At 41.4% G+C, this 17,523-nt stretch overlaps 1 long non-coding RNA gene across 1 annotated transcript; it reads right to left on the minus strand.

Moving 5' to 3' along the window:
• Positions 1 to 289: 289 nt before the first annotated feature.
• LOC128111002 (uncharacterized) lies at positions 290 to 13,779 on the minus strand. Its single transcript, XR_008218444.1, has 3 exons — positions 13,574 to 13,779; positions 7,801 to 7,920; positions 290 to 603 (listed from the first exon to the last, which is right to left on the minus strand). It is a non-coding gene; the product is annotated as an uncharacterized LOC128111002 (long non-coding RNA).
• Positions 13,780 to 17,523: the final 3,744 nt, after the last annotated feature.

A 17,523-nucleotide genomic window follows, 5' to 3' on the forward strand; every position in this document is an offset into this window, starting at 1 on the left:
CACAGAGGGAAAGCATCTTCGCTGCAGAGGAGAAAGAGGAAAGATGACATTAGGCTTCTCATTGGAACCCTTGCAAATGAGAGTAAAATAAATTATTTAAAGTGTTATGGTAGGCACACAACTAGAATTCTGAATCCAACCAAATTACTCTTTGAATGTGAAGGAGAAATAAAGATTTTTCTCAAACAAAGTTTATGGCTAGTAGAATTATCTAGAAAGAATGATAGACCAAAGTACGGATACCGCCAAAGTCCAATTTGGTGAACCGATGAGTTTTATTAGGGTTACCTACAGGAGTATGGGTGAGAGGTTACTTACAGGAGCAGAAATGACTCAAAGACAGCTACATCACCAAAGCCCACCCCAGCATGAGTGACAGCTCACTAAAGCTGGGAACCTGGAGCACACTGCACAGCTTGCAGGCAGCTCAACAGGTTGGAGAGTGTCCTTTCCAGTTGCCTCTGTTGGTCTAAACCTCTTTCAAGCAGCTGGTCTGGTTTCTGCTTCTTCTAGGCAGCTGGTCTGGTCACAGATTCTTCTTTGCAATTCTCTGAGTGTCTTCTCTGCAGCTCAGCTTCCTACTTCCTGCTTTTATTGCTTACTCTGGCAGGAAGAGGGCCTAATGAATCTGATCAGTTTCAGGGACTTCCTGAAGCTGTTTTGAGTTGTTTACCTTCCTGTTTAAAGAGCTTCCCTGCAGGATGGAATGTTTCAATCCTGGGGAAAATTGTTATACAACACCTGGTTTGGGGGATTTTTTTTATAGTTTTTATTTTATTATTATTTTCTTCACACCTTTATTTTATTTTTATTTTATTTTATTATTTTATTTTATCTTATTTTATTATTTTATTTTATTTTATTTTTATTTTATTTTCCGGAGCTGAGGACTGAACCCAGGGCCTTGCGCTTGCTAGGCAAGTGTTCTACCACTGAGTTAAATCCCCAACCCCGATTTTTTTTTATTATGTATACAGTGTTCTGTCTGCATGTATGCCTGTAAACCAGAAGGGGCAACAGATCTCATTACGGATGGTTGTGAGCCACCATGTGGTTGCTGGGAATTGAACTCAGGACCTGTGGAAGAGCAGCCAGTTCTCTTAACCGCTGAACCATCTTTCCAGCCCCCGATTTTTTTTTAATATATAGGTTTTTAAAAATTGTACTAATTAAATTTAGTTATTTATTTAACATCCTGACTGCAGTTTCCTCTCCCTCCTCTCCTCCCATTCCCTCCCCTGTGCCCCCCCCACAATATGTGGTATTTTTATTTATTCTTTGAGAAGTTCATATAATGTTCTTTGATCATAATCACCCCTACTCCTCCCTCTAACTCCTCCCAGATACACAACTCCACCTTGACACCCCCTCCCAACTTTCTGACCCCTTTTTTTCTTTTTTAAAAATAACCCATCAAGCCCAATTTGTGCTGATTATAAAACCCTGGGTGTGGGGCCATTCACTGGAGCATGGTTGACCTACCAGGAGTCACACCCTTTTTAAAAACCTGTCTCTTCCTCCCCAAGAAGCCATCAACCAACAATAGCTCCTCAACTGAGGTTGGGCTCATGAGTTCCTCCCTAAGGGATTATTCTTTTTAAGTATAATTGACATGCTAAGAAAGGAGAGAAAATGGAATCATATAAAATGCTCAATTAACATCAGAAAGGGTAGAAGAGTTGAAGACAGCAAGAAACAAGGTCAAAGAACAGAAAGGAATAACAAACAGCAGAGACAGAAATACAGCCATATTGATAGTCACTTGAAGCATCAGTGGTCCAAAAACACCAATCAAAAGACAGAGGAATTGAGCATGTAGCTCAGTGACAGAACATGGGCTTAAAATGTGTGGTGCCCTGTGCTGCATCTCCAGCACAAAAAAAGAGAGAGCAAGCAAGCTAGGTGATGGGGTGGAAGCTGGGACAGGAACAGGGATAAAGCAGGAGAAGAGAGGAAGGGAGCTAGCCAGGAAATATCCAACTATTTGTGGTCTAAGAAACCCACTTTAAGTATTAAAGACATTGAAAGATTAGAAGGATGACCTTGCCTTTAATCTCAGCACTCGGGAGGCAGAGGCAGGCGGATCTCTGTGAGTTCAAGGCCAGCCTGGTCTCCAAAGCGAGTTCCAGGATAGCCAGGGCTACACAGAGAAACCCTGTCTCGAAAACCAAACAAAGCAAACAAAGAACAACAACAAAAGTAGAAGGATGACATTTTTGTCTTCCTAACATTAATCAAAAGAAACCAGAAGCATTTATTTCAGACTTGCCTCTACTGGATGTGCCTCCTCATGGGAGGCCTTGCCTTCTTGTGGGGGAGTGGGGGTGGCTTGGGAGGGGGAGACTGGGAGGGTGGTGAGAGGAAGGAAGAGGGGGATCTTTGACTGGTGTGTAAAATGAATGGAAAATTTTTCTTAATTAAAAAAAAGAAAAGAAAAAATGCTTCAGTGAACTGAGCTATAGCTCCGTTAGTTGGTAGAGTGTTTACCTAAAACACACAAAGCCCCAGGTTCCATCCTGAGCATTCACATAAAACTGAGCAAGGCAGAGGCCTACATCTAACCCCAGCATTGAGGAAGCGGGAGGATCAGAAGTTCCAAGTTGGGCTACATGAGACTCTGTCTAAAATAAAACAAACAAAAAAGATGGTCACTCTTTTTTTGATGTATAAAATATATGCAGTAAAGTGTAGAGGTCCATAACTACATATTTTTTGTATGCATGTATCAGTTTTCATTTTTTAACACCAATGGTTATCAAATAATTCACTGTTTATCATGTACTAACTACAGCTCTTAGCACCCATATTAGTTCTTGGGATCAACCTTAAATTAGGTACTGTTGTAATTACATTTTAGATAAGATAGGGTAAGCTTTGGTCAGATTTCTATGATTTTTCATGACTATGTAACCTTTGTGTAGAAGAAGAGAGGGGTTACACATGTATGTGATGGATGTACATGTGTGTCGTGCACATTTATTTTCACATGGAAGTCAGAGGGCAACCTCGAGTATGCTCCTCACGAGCTGTTCATTTTTTTCATTAAGTTTTTAACTTTCAATTTTTATTTATGTGTATGTGTATGTCTATTCCGTGGGGGTGGGGGTGCTGTTGGAGGCCAGAAGGGTGTGTCAGAGACCTGGAGTTGGAGTTACAGGTGGTTGTGAGCTGCCTGGTATGGGTGTTGGGAATTGAACTTGGGTCTTCTGGAAGAGCAACTAGTGTTCATTATTACTGAGCCATCTCTCCAGGTCCCTCCTTTTTTTTTTGAGACAGGGTCTCTCACTGACCTGGAACTTGACAAGTAGGCTACAGAGGCTGGCCAGTGAGCCCCAGGGATTCATCTATGTCCATCCCCCCATTGCTAGGATTACAGCATACACTACTGCAGCTGGCTTTTTTCATGTGGGCTCTAGGTATTGAACTCAAATCTTGAGCTACTGAGCTATCTCCACAACCTCTGCTTTTCACCTTTCTATATTATAACTACATCTAAACATAGTCATAGCAAGGACTAGCATGGTACCTGATGTCCAGTAGCTAGTGCTCCATATTATCGGCCTTTTACTGCTATTACTCCCATATTTCATTGAACCCAGGGTCCCATCCATTATAAGGTACATCATTAGATCACATGCCACTGGCAAGGAAAGAAGATGCTGCCAATCACAATAACTGAAGATTCTACTGAGTGCTGGAAGATGTATGCCAGTCTCAAAGGCCTGAGAAAATGTGCTTTGTAGAATGAATAAAATTCAGTGTTAGGAATAAAAGTTCCTGTTTAGAGTCCAATGGCTTTAACAACTATCCTATCCCAAGGGTCCTTACTCTTACATATTCAGTTTTGAGTGTGCCTTTGAATGGTAGACTTGCTTATTTAACTGCCTTTATTTAATGTGCATATCTATAGCTATCTCAAAAACTGCATGCCAAAAAGTGAGTTTTCATTATCTACCATCTTGTTATATGGTAACTCTATTCTTCCCAATTATTCAGGCCAGATACCTTGGAGTCAATAGATTCTGATGCATCTACTTTCAACATAATCTCCTAGTCTGGGCATCTCTCACCGTCCTCACTGCCAATACACCAGCGTGCCTGTAGCAGAGACACTAGCTACTCACCTCGCCCATGCCTGCCTGTTCCTCCTGGGCACACATTTCCCAGCCTCCCTTACAGGGAGATGTAGCCATATGATGAAATTATGGTTTTGTTTTGGTGTGTGTGTAGCCATATGATGAAATTATAGTTTTGTTTTGATGTGTGTGTGTGTGTGTGTGTGTGTGTGTGTGTGTGTGTGTGTGTGTATTGAAACAGGGGTATCATGTTTTGTTTTGGGGTGTGTGTATGTGTGTGTTGAGACAGGGGGTCTCATGTAGCCAAGGCTGGCTGGCTTGGAATTTGATATATACCTGAAGATACCTGTGAATGTCCGATCCTCCTGCCTTCACCTTCAAAGCACTGAAAAGTGTGTACCACCCACACTCCAATATAAGCACTGCAGGATAGAACCCAGAACTTTAAGCATGCTAGGCAAGCACTCTACCAACCAAGCCATGTCCCCAGCCCATATGAGATGACCAGTGGTAGAATAAGAGAAGAAATGTCATGACCCTGCCCCTATAAAACTCCAATACTCTTTAGCAGCTTTTGTCCCCTTCCAGCTTATTGTAATGGCCACGACTCTGCACCCTCCCCTCAATGATGACTTTGGTTGTTGTGTGTTGAAAGCAGCAAAGCCCCTGTCAGCCAGGGTTTCTGACTGTTTAGAGGAGAGTTGCCCTTTGACCTGTTCACCTACCCAGTACCATAAGATGAGCAATTGCAGTTTGGAGGCTTCTGAGCAGTGGGCAGGGAGGGAACTGATATTAGAGGTCAGAAAGATGGAGAGCCATGTTAAAAAAGCAGCAAAATTCTTGATTAAAATGTCACCTGTGATAAATTGGAAGCCATACAAAATGCCTCCTGCACCAATAACTTCATGGCAAGGGGACAGGAGGCAATGTGAGGTGTGCATTGGTGGTTATTTGCTGTGTCTAGCAAAGGAGGGCGAGAGGGAGCAAGGTGGGGGCAAGCCCAGGCAGGAGCTGGCCGGCTGAAAAGCAGAAAGGAAAAGGAGTCAGAAGGCAGGGTTGGGAAATGTGGGGACTAGGTTTAAAAAGTGGCCTGGCCCTTCATCCAAAATTCTGAAAGAAGGCCAAGAAGAGCTCCATGGAACCAAGTATAGGGGAATGACCCCGCTGTGACATGCTGGTGACTTTGCACATCTTCATCTAGGCCACATGAACAAGGCTGAACTGCAGTCTGAAGGGAGTCTTGGCGGAGTGCCCTGTGATTGCTCCTGGAACAGGCAAAGATAAGGACAGGAGCTGCTGCAAGGGAGTTTCTTGGCCCTATCTTGTGGGAGGCTGCCACGAGGTCATTTCTCACCCATCTCCTGGGTGAAGGAGGACAGCTCTTTCTATCCTCCCTGCTACCCAGCTCGAGGGCAACTGCAGGTTTCTGTGACAAGCTAGGACACTGCTATTCTGCACTGAGATCTGGCTTGTATTCAACTGTAGGTTGAATAACCTACCTACCACTCAGGTGGTTTGTCCTTCGGCTCCTTAGGTGCCATCCTGTGGAACTCAAATGTAGAGCATTGACACCATGGTGACCTTACTTTCACAGCTCTTTATGTAATATCATTCCTATCCATTTGCCCTTGTTATGTGGTACCAGCCAAGCCAGCAGAAGGGTAGCAAGCCAGGCTAAAAACTGGCGGGATCAGCCCTGGTACAATCACTGGGGCCCCACTGGTAAACCAAGGATTCTGTCCTGAAGCAAAAGTCAGATTATAGAGGTGGTACCCTTCCCACCAAAGCCTGTCTTCTGAAATGGCACCAGGGTATCAGCATTAACTTGTAAGGGAGAGAATCCTGGGAGCAAGTAAGTAAATCCTCACAGAAAGCTGACTTCCCCACCATGTCTAGACAAGAAGTTTGGGTATGCTTACAGCATATGGAACTGTGTAGAGGCAAACAGATCGTGTATAGAAAAAAACAACAACATTTGGTATGTAACAGCACATGGACTTCGCTAGAAAAAAGATGAGTATGCATAGGGAAGAACTTTGGGTATGATTACAGCTCATAGAAGAGTCTAGAAGAAAACAGATTTGACACTTCATGTGGTTGTGAAGGAAATAAGTTACCAAAGAAACCAAGGGCTGTGAAGTTTAAAACAATGCTTAAAGCCAGGTCTGTTGGGAGGCTGAGGCAGGAGGATCACAAGCCTGCCTGGGCTACAGAGTGAATTTAAGGACAGCCTGGGCAACCTAGTAAAACCCTATCTCCAAATCAAAAGGAAAAAGAGGGCAAGGGGTATATCTCACTGGCACAGTGCCCTACTGATGATGATGATGATGATGATGATGATGATGATGATGAACAGCTGTCTCCCCACTAAAGCGCTAAAAGCTGTGTCAGCTAAAGATGCCCAGAGCAGTGCCAGATGGGAAATGTAAGCTAAGGCAGCCATAGACGCTCCATGGATAAGAAGGAACTTGGCAGTCTCTTGATATACTTGAAAACTGGAACTGTATTTTAAGAGAACATACTTGGTTTTTGTTTGCTTTTGTGTTTTTTTTTGGGGGGGGGGGTTGAGACAGGGTTTCTCTGTGTAGCTTTGGAGCCTTTCCTGGATCTCACTCTTAGGTCAGGCTGGCCTCGAACTCACAGAGATCCGCCTGGCTCTCCCTCCTGAGTGCTGGGATTAAATGCATGTGCCACCACTGCCTGGTCTAGTTTTGTGGTTTTTAAAGACAGGGTTTCTCTGTGTAGCCCTGGCTGTCCTGGAACTGGTTCTGTGGACCAGGCTGGCCTCGAACTCAGAGATCTCCTGCCTCTGCCTCCTGAGTGCAGGGATTAAAGGTGCTGGCCACCACCGTCTAGAAAGAGAACATATTTGTTAACATCTAACGCAATTTTTAAAATATGCATTCTTTCTGACCCAGCATTTCTACTACTCTGAATCTACCCCAGAGAAACAGGGGCACTAGTATTAATCATAGAGCTTTTGTAATGGTGAGAACAGAGCAGCAAGTGAAATAAAGCATGCTATAGGCATGCTGAGGATATTGTGCAGGGGTTCAAAAGAAATGAACTGTGTAGAGCAACTTCCAAGACAAAGTATTTACTGAATTTGGCAAATTGCAAAAAAATGATTATACCATGAACTGAAATTTAAAAACCCACAAAATGCCATGTATTTCAAAATAACACATATTTATACATTAAAAAGTATACATAAATGCTAACTACTACAGTAGTTGCTTCATGAGAGGAATGAATATCGTGAGGGTGGATGGAGAGGCCTGCAGTCTTATCTGTAATAACAAACTGTCTTTCAAAGACAATGAAGGCTTGTGCACAAAGAAATCAACTGTTTTATAAAGGCTATTTGGCTATGCTCTAGACACTGTCCCCCTCTCCCTTATCAATTTCACATATACTGGACCAACGTGCATCTGCTAGCAGGAATTCTAAGGGGTTAATACAACTCACCAGTGACTAACGGGAAGTTGTGTCTGTGAGTCAAAAGCTAGTCAAGGACAGGAGGCCATAGTAATAACTTGAAGTAATTAGCCAAGGGTGTAAAACGAGCATTCTATGGTATTAGGGAGGCAATGCCTACAAGAAGCAGTGACTGTCTCAGAAAGGGGGTTCACGAAAAGGATGAAAATAACAGACCATAGGAACGGGGAGGAGGGAGGGGCTGCACAGGGTTGGGCCCCAGGCTCCACGAAGAGATGCTGCTCACCTCATGCTGATAATTCTGTCTGGTTAACTGCAAACGACTCAGCTGGAGACCCAGGAAAGGCACAGCTGGTGCTTCAACCAAGGCGAAGTGTCTCTGGGGGAAGCTGAGAGGCACAGGAAGCTGACAGGAAGGAAGAAGAGAAAGCATTTGAGTTCCTTCACCCTCCTCCAGACGACTGTCGGTCTCCTTCTATGCCCCTCGTAGCCAGAGCTAAGCGGGAAGCCACCAGCAAAGCAGATATGTGGCTTACAGTGTTTCTAGTCAAAGCCTAGACTTTAAGGGCTGGGACACATGATGGCTGTGTCGCATGTGTGCCTAGCCAGTGAAAGGTCCTGGGTTCCATCTCTCTTTCCCCAAAAGTGGGCATGGTGACACAGGCCTGTAATTTTTAGAAATGAGGTGAAATTACTAAGGTATACTTTATCTGAAAGTAGAAAGGAGACTATTTTCAGGAAGAAGGGGACCAACAAGAGGGACTAAGAACGACAGGAGAGAGCCTTGGGCTGGTGAGTTTCAGTACAATGCTGTGTGTGTGTGTGTGTGTGTGTGTGTGTGTGTGTGTGTGTGTGTGTGTGTGTGTGTCTGTCCAAATGAAGCCCATTACTTTGTATGGTAATAACAAAGAAAACCCAGGTCGCTTTACTTACAATAAAACACATAAATACTAAGCAAATGACTGGATGAATGTTTATGTATTGGACAGGCATAGACTGCCCACACTGATGACAGAAACATGTACATATCCCAAATTATTCCTTCACTAAATGGCTATATCCCAACCCTGATACTCTTTCTAAGTGTGAATTCTTTTAAAATAAAACTATCATTCTGGATGCTCCTAGAGTTTATAAAAGAAAGGCAAGATGTAGTCTTCTTCCCTTCGTCTGCCAATCATAATTACTAGCTTGGCATCCTAGCAATTTCCAAGACATTTAGATAGCTAGTTAGTTAGTTAGCATCATTTTTTTTTAAAAAGATGTATAAATACGTAGAGCGTCTCACAGTCACAAGCTTTGTTTTAGGGGGAGGGGTACTAGAGTTTGAACCTAGGGCCTTGGACATGTTAGGCAAGCACACTCTTTCCACTGAACCACACTAACAACCATTACGCTTTCTGAAGTTCAGACTGTTCTCTGCTGGGCTGCTAAGAGCTCCGTAGAAAGTGTAGAGTTTTAATTTCATCCTTAATTTCTAGTCAGAGGCTCTTCCAGGTTCATCTTGTATCTAGTCAGCCTCAGGACTGGAAGTAGCCATTCTCTAAGGAGCTCTGAACGTTGGTTTGTTTTAAATGATATTTAATCACCCCAATCTGCATGCAGTCTTGACATTTTGTTATAATTTCTTTTTTGTTTCTTCATTGAACAGAACTAAGAAAGCTGTGCTTTTTAGAAAAAGAAATTATGACTAAATACTGCTATTTCCAATCTAAGAAGTAAAACGGTTTCCAGTTATTTTTCTTGATTTACGTCTTTCTTCTCAAGTGTAAAATCTTAGTTCTTAATGATGCTAATATAATAACCTATCTGATATTCCACTACACAGATATAGTTCCAAGATATTAACATCAATGTTATTAGTGACAAATAATTCACTGAGTGCCATTTAAGGTTTATCTAGTTGTTTTTGTCCTTGGGACCCAGCCACTGCGGATAGGTAAAAATACTCTGTCTGTAAGTCCCTTGAAATAATTACTGTGTACTTTAGCCACCAGCTTTTATAGTTGGGCTCCTTTTTTTTCCAGTTCATCTTTAATTTTTAAAGACTATCTTTTTTTTGCTTGTATTCAGTTTTTAAATTATTAAAAACCAATTTTACAGTTCTCGCATTAGTGATGAACTACTGCTTAACAGCTTATATAAAAAACGGGCGGCGTAAATAACAAACATGTAGTCTCGCACAGTTTTCGGTGGTCAGAAACCCGGGCAGCTTAGTTTAGTAGCTCTGGTTCAGAGAGGCTCAAGGCAGACTCTTTACCCAATCACAAGCTTGTTCCGAGCTGGAGGCGTGGCTTCCAAGATGGCCCCTCACAAGGCTCTCATTGGGCCTCAGATTCTCCTCACGTGGAACCACTTGGCAGGGCAAAGAATTTCCCAAAGAACAAGTGATCCAGGAGAGAGAAAAGAGCACAAAGGAAGCCACGTTGTGTCTAAAAACCTAACTGTGGAAAGGGTCACACAGCCCAACCATGCCACCCTGTTGGTGGGCCATCACAAAGGTGTTGAATATTGAGAGATGGCTATCATTGGAGGCTATGTTACACCAAACTAAGAAACAAACAACAGAGAGTATGAAACAAAATACACGCAGAGAAATCCAGCTCCCGCTTTTATACATCCAGCATTTCCTCCCTCCACCTTTAGGAAGCCACTTTTATTAATTCTTGCTTTATCTTCCCAGTATTTTGTTTTGAAAAATATCAGAAAATAGGCACAGACTTACAGCCCCCAAAGATGATTTGCTACACCGCACTCTAGCACCTTGCTTTTTCTCAGCACCGCACATTTAACCGCAGCATACAGACATCATCAGGCCACTGTGGAGCGTCATTCAACTCTTCTATGTAACTATACTGTCCTTTAGTCACTAAAGTTTAATGTTGCAACGCCTCCATCATTTCTCAATTATTCTTCGCCTTTAAGATGTCTAATTGCTTATAATTTTATCATTATAAATAATGCTAAAGTAAATATCCTTGTGCATGAAGATTTTCTGGATATAAGATTATCTTAGACAACTTGACTTAAAGGTACAGATTCATTAAGTCCTATTGATGCATTGCCAAATTGCTCCACACTAAACATTATTTACATTACTTACACCTCCATGATGTTTCCACATACAACAGACACAGTGTTCGTTTTGTCTGCATTCTTTTTGGTTGGTTGTTTGGTCGTTTGTTTTTTCTTTGGTTGGTTCTTTGGTTTTCAAGACAAACTTTTTCTGTGTAGTTTTGGCTATCCTGGAACTTGCTCTGTTGAGGAAGGTGGCCCCTAACTCAAAAGAATCACCTGCCTCTGCTGAAACTAAAGACGTGTACCACCATGCTTGGCTCTTGTATGCATTCTTTTTTGTTTGTGGTTTTTGGTTTTTTGAGACAAGGTTTCTCTGTGTAGTTCTGGCTGTCCTGGAACCAGCTCTGTAGAGCAGGCTGGTCTTGTCTGCATTCTTATCTGCATTGGGTTAATCTTTACTATTTTGACAGAGATAGCTAAGTATATTCCTGTATGAGTCATACATTTCCACACCATGTTTTAGTACTCAGTTTACCTTATCACTGCACATTTCAATGATAATTCATTCTTTTTCAAATTCACACACACAGAGCAAATATCATTTAATTTATTTTTCTATATAGTTAATCTAAAGTGCATGTAGACTCTAAGAATATTTTTCTGAGACAGTAAATATTTAGTATTTGTATGCAAGACTATAATGTGTGCAAAAACTGTGAAGCACAACAATGATTATGCAAGTAATATGAAATCTGATACAAATTATTTCTCTAATTTTTTTTTGTTTTGGTTTTTCAAGACAGGGTTTCTCTGTGTAGCTTTGCGCCTTTCCTGGAACTCACTTGGTAGTCCAGGCTGGCCTCGAACTCACAGAGATCCACCTGCCTCTGCCTCCCGAGTGCTGGGATTAAAGGCGTGAGCCACCACCGCCCGGCTATTTCTATAATTTTAATATGATCTATTTATATGCTTAGAGATAGGAAAATATCTGAAGTATTTTGTTAGATTTATAGCATCATGGTTTATTTTTACTATAATAATGGCTATTAATACCTTCTTAGTAAGAAAATTCAAACGGGGGGGTTAAAGACCTATTATTCATAAACTTTACATTCAATAAATTATTTTTGAAACAGCACTGTCATGTTCCCCATCGGGATAGTGATGGCTGGCTGTTTCTAAGTTCATGTGTCCCCATTCTTCACTGGAGGAGCAGAATAACTTCTCCTTTTACTTTTCAGAGTGATGTTTCCAACATATTCTGGCATACATTAGCTAGCTATTCAGAGTATAATTTATAGGTCAGAAAATAACTGCTCATGTTGTAAAACACTTTTGCACAGATGTGCTGCTGCCACCATTAATCCTGAGAATATCTATTTAGGTCTTAGTATTTAGGCACAGAGCTATTTTTTCTGAATATCAGAGCCCTGTGGGGATGAGGGTTTGTAGCAGTAAGATCACTGACCAATCATCAATCTCATTGTTATCCATAAGCAAGTATAACAAACTGGGTCGAAATGCCCTGAAATTCCTTGGGCCAGTGGTTAAAAAGAAGCACTGTTAATTAGTATGTTTCATGTCTTGACCAACAAAACCAGGCAGGTCCGCGAAATTAACCCTTGTAACACAAAGAACACAATACAGATGGCATCTCAAAGCTTTCCAGTGCTAACACATTTCAAAACACATTGTTTTGGACAGATTACAATGCAAACAAAACAATCAAACAAAACCAAGCACATACAACCAATAACCAAAATGAGAGCGAAGGCAGGTACTTAAAAAAAGAATATACAGTTAATGCAAATGTCAAAATCCAGTGTCTGAGAGGAGGCAGGAAAAGATTGGCTCTTCATCTACTGCTCAAGGAAAGCATACATATAGAGGGTTTTCCCATGGCACTTATTAGTATTCTGCATCAAAATTCTTTTGAAAGTGCACTTCCCAATGTTATAGTTAGCATTTCATCCGTGTTCTGGTTATTTTTCCTCAGCTCGATACAAACTGAATGACTTGGTAAGAGAAAACCTCAACTGAGGAATCACCTCCATCAGATTGGCCTGGTAGTCAAGTCTGTGGGGGCATTTTCTTGATTAATGATTGAGGTGGGATAGCCGATCCCACCATTAACGCATCACCCATGGGCAAGTAGTCCTAGGTGGTATTAAAAAAGCAGGCTGAGCAAGCCACAGGGAGCAAAGCAGTGAGCAGTGTTCCTCCATGGCCTCTGCTTCAGTTCCTGCCTCCAGGTTCCTGTCTGATTCTCTCATTGACTCCAACCTGCAATCTAAAATCAACCCTCCCTGAGTAAGTTCCAGGACAGCCAGGGCTACACAAAGAAACCCTGTCGTGAAAAACCAATAAAATAAAATAAACCGTTCGTATCCAAGTTGGTTATGGTCATAGTGTTTGTCATAGCAACAGAAAGCTAACTAGGATAATCCTGAAGAAATAATGGGAGATATGGGCAGGGAAAAATTACTAGGCTGTTAATTTCAACAGAGCAGACCATAACATAATGTTATAGACACCCAAAGGCCAGCCAATATGAAAACTGTTTCATTAAAGCGGATGTAATTATTCAAAGTATTTGTATAGGAGTCCATTTTGTGGCAGATACTGTCAGAAATCCTTTATGTTCTTCTACACTCAAGTATTATTTTGAGCAGCAGTGTTGTCTGCTCAAGGCACAAAATCAGGACAACCCTGACCCCACTTTCCCAGCTCCCCCTGCACCTAACATTTTAGTTAAGGTCAACGAAATGTGAGAGCCTACTAGGCACCTCTCCAAAAGTTTTTGCTTTCCTTATGAAAGGGACGGATACTTTTCTGCCAACAATCACCTATTACAGACCTGATAAGTGAGTGGTGAGTGTTTTCTGCAGTTTGGAGGAAACAGTGTCCTTAATGGTGGTGCGCTGTGAAACGCCGTTTATAGTCCCCTCTTTTAAGGCTCCTAGCTACCCTAGCTATCAGGAGGGTTACCAGCCTACTACAGCCCTAATCCGCCGATTGCTGGCTCTGGGAATGATACTCACAAGAAGGCAGTTGCCCTGCCAAGTGGCACCCCCAGCTCTTGCCCAGGGGCAGCCCGCATCAAACAAATGCCTCAGCTTTCTTTCTTCGAATTGTGACAATGATGAAGGGAATTCTAAACCGCCAAGCTCCAGCCGTTGTGACGACTGCAGCACCGCCTAATGTCCTCTCCAGTCTAATCCTATTTCATTCCCTTCCCCCACGCCGCGCGTTGGTCTCGTAAGCACTCCGGGAGAAGCTTCCTGCACACAAATCTCTTGTCTCCAGAGTCTGTTTCCCGGGAAACCCCACCCACAACACTAGCGATACATTTATTTAAATGAAAAGATGTTCAAAATATATTGCTACATACCAACAGGTTATAAGGCAATATGCATGATGTCATTCTGTTTTTGTCTTATACACTCTTTTCTCTATTTGCACAGAAAAGACATCTGGGAAACATTTTAAGAGATCACCTAAGAATGTCTTTTTGACTGTGTGATATGGGATTTCGTTTCTGGTTTTGGTTTTTGGTTTTGGCTTTTGTTTTTTTCTTGAGACAGGGTCTCATGCAGCCCAAGCCAACCTCAAACTCTCTAAGTAGCTGCAAGTGACCTTGAACCCCTGCCTCCACCTCCCAAGTGCTAAGATTATAACTATGCTTCACTATGCCTGGCAGTTAGGGAATAATTTCTTAAATAAGACTTAAAAAGTGGAAGCCATACAGAAAGGCTTATACATTTACACATTTAAGTTTAAAAATTATGTTAACCACAGAATGCTTTAAAAATCAAAACCTTCAGCTGGGTGTGGTGGCACATACCCCCAGGAAGCAAGAGGCAGGGGGGATTCAGGATAGCTAGGGCTACGGAGTGAAACCCTGTATCAGGAAAAAAAAAAAAAAGCAAAACCAAGTCACCCTCTGAAAGCAATGTTTTGTCTTTTTAGTTGTGAGCCTAGCCCCTAGTTTTGTGTCTTCAACAGAACTGACAAAAGATTGATTCTAGAGTATTTAAAGAATGAATTAGCAAAAAAAAAAAAAATCAAGTTCAGAAGAGAAGGCATAGAATTTTTACAATGAAAAAAGCGCTGAGCGGTGGTGGCGCACACCTTTAATCCCAGCACTCGGGAGGCAGAAGCAGGCGGATCTCTGAGAGTTCAAGGCCAGCCTGGGCTACAGAGTGAGTTCCAGGAAAGGCGCAAAGCTACACAGAGAAACCCTGTCTCAAAAAACCTAAAAAAAAAAAGAAAAAAGAAAAAAAGAAAAAGAAGAAAAAAGCAATTTACAAAAGAAAAAAATCATATTGCTAATAAAATATTTAAAGACTCTCAGCCTCACCAGAAAAATTCAAAACATGTTTCAAACATCAGATGGATTAAAAAATATATAAAAATATTGATAACACCCAGAGTTATGAAGAGTATAGAGAATAAAGTATTAATCTACAACATTTAAAAATTTTTTTTAATTAGATAATTAGACTCAGCTTGTCTGGAGAGTGATTTTAAATTATTTATTTATTTATAAAGTTTTATCTATTTGGTGTGTGTGTGTAACATGTGTGCATGTGCAAGCATGGTATGAAGGTATATAGAGGTTACAAAACAACTTGTAGGAGTCAGTTCTTTCCTTTCTACCATGTGATGTGGGTTTCAGGATCCAACTTGGCAGCGATCTCCTTAACCCACTGAACCATCTCCCTGGCTGAGAAGAAGTGTTAATGGCAAGAACATTTGAACAACGAAATTTCTATTGGAAAATGAAGGAACTGTAGCATGTTCTATGGGGTATTATGCATCAGTTAACAACAAAAATGTACACGTGTTGTCATGAATGGACTGGCAAAACTGACCCAAAAAAATGTCAAGAGAATAAAACAAAGTTACTCAGCGTGTGCATAGTATAATCCCATTTATTCCTCCTTTCTTTTGGAGGTTCTGGAGATTGTACCTAGGGCCTCATCTAAGCTAGGCAAGCAGTCTACTACCTCCATTTATACTTTCAAGTGATCACTATACACTTCCATATATATATAAACATATATATATATAAACATACAAATCCAAGAGAAAATTTTATTGAATGATAATCTGCCAATCTATAGATAGCAATGGTTTCTGAAAGGGATGTTCGAGGGGTCTTGGGGTGAGAGGGGGTCATCTAAGGGATCTTCTGAGTTTCTTACTCTTATCAGTTCAACACCCCACCCCACCCCACCCCCCCACCCCCCGCCCCGTGCAGTAGTATCCTGTTGTATTGCTACTCCACAAATATACCTCTGTTCTTTTTCAAAAGATTTTTTTTGCACATTCTAGGTCCTTTAAATTTCCATGTAGTAGCCGGGCGGTGGTGGCGCACGCCTTTAATCCCAGCACTCGGGAGGCAGAGCCAGGCGGATCTCTGTGAGTTCGAGGCCAGCCTGGGCTACCAAGTGAGTTCCAGGAAAAGGCGCAAAGCTACACAGAGAAACCCTGTCTCGAAAAACCAAAAAAAAAAAAAAAAAAAAAAATTTCCATGTAAACTTTAGAACTAGATTTTTTTTTTTTTTTTTGGTTTTTCGAGACAGGGTTTCTCTGTGTAGCTTTGCGCCTTTCCTGGATCTCGCTCTGTAGACCAGGCTGGCCTCGAACTCACAGAGATCCGCCTGGCTCTGCCTCCCGAGTGCTGGGATTAAAGGCGTGCGCCACCACCGCCCGGCTTTAGAACTAGATTTTTAATATTTACCAAAACAGCTGCTGATATCTGGGTATGTATTATCTTGAATCTAGAAATCAGTTTGGGGGAATTGACATATTAACATTGTTGGGGCTTTCAATTTGTGGATATGGACTATCTTGTTATCTACTTCATTTTTCTTTGGTGTCTCTCAAAAGTGTTTTGTCTTGGGCTTAAGAGATGTCTCAGCAGTTAAGAGCACTAATTGCTCTTCCATAGGACCTGGGTTTAATTCCCAGCATCCACATGGCAGCTCATATCTGTAACTCCAAGATTTGACACCCTCACACACACATATGTGCAAGCAAAATACCAATGCACATAAAATAAAAGTAAGTAAGTAAATAAATAAATACATAGGAGTTTTAAAAGGCAAGAATATTAAAACAAGCTAAGTGGTGGTGTTTCATGCCTTTAATCCCAGAACTCTGGAAGGCAGAGGCAGGCGGGTGGATCTCTGAGTTTGAAGTCAGCCTGGTCTACACAATGAGTTTCAGGACAGCCGGGGCTACACAGAGAAACCCTGTCTTGAAAACAAACAAACAAACAAACAAACAAAATATTTAAAAAGTTTTGTCAAATAGAGATTTACACATGTTAAATTTCTTTAGAATTTTATGGTTTTCATGATATTACACATGGAATGTCATTTTTAAATTTTTATTTTTCAGTTGTTTTTTGGTAGCTTATTAAAGTAAAACAGCTTTGAAAACATGGTCTTTGTATTCTGTGACTTGAAACATTTAGTCAGTGGATGTTGGGCATATTCCTAAAGGTTTTCTAAAGAAACAGTCATGTCACGTGCAAATAGAAACAGTTTCGTCACCTCCTTTCTGAGCTGCATGCTCTTTATTTCCTTGCATTCATCCTCAGAGTCAAATGTCTAGTACCATGTTGAGAAGAAGTAGGGAGAATGGACATTATTGCCTGACTCCTAAATAAAGGAGAAAATGGCCAATATTTCACTATTAACTCAATGCTAGCTATAAGGTTGTTTTGTTTTGTTTTTTGTTTTTGTTTTTGTAGGTATCCTTCATTCTCTTGGGAAAGAAAAAAGTAATGTACTTGAAGATACAGCCATATAAACTATCAAAATTTAAACACAAAAATAGATGGGAATTCGGGCTGGGCATATAGCTCAGCTGGCAGAGTGTTTCCTAGCATGTCCAAGGCCCTTGGCTACAAGTGAAGCACCGCATAGACCCTGTAATCTCAGCACTTAGTAGTAGAGGGAAGAAGATCAGACGTTCAAGG

This window comes from Peromyscus californicus, unplaced genomic scaffold, assembly GCF_007827085.1.
Source record: "Peromyscus californicus insignis strain IS unplaced genomic scaffold, ASM782708v3 Scaffold_10__1_contigs__length_136768540, whole genome shotgun sequence".
Lineage (NCBI taxonomy): Eukaryota > Metazoa > Chordata > Mammalia > Rodentia > Cricetidae > Peromyscus > Peromyscus californicus.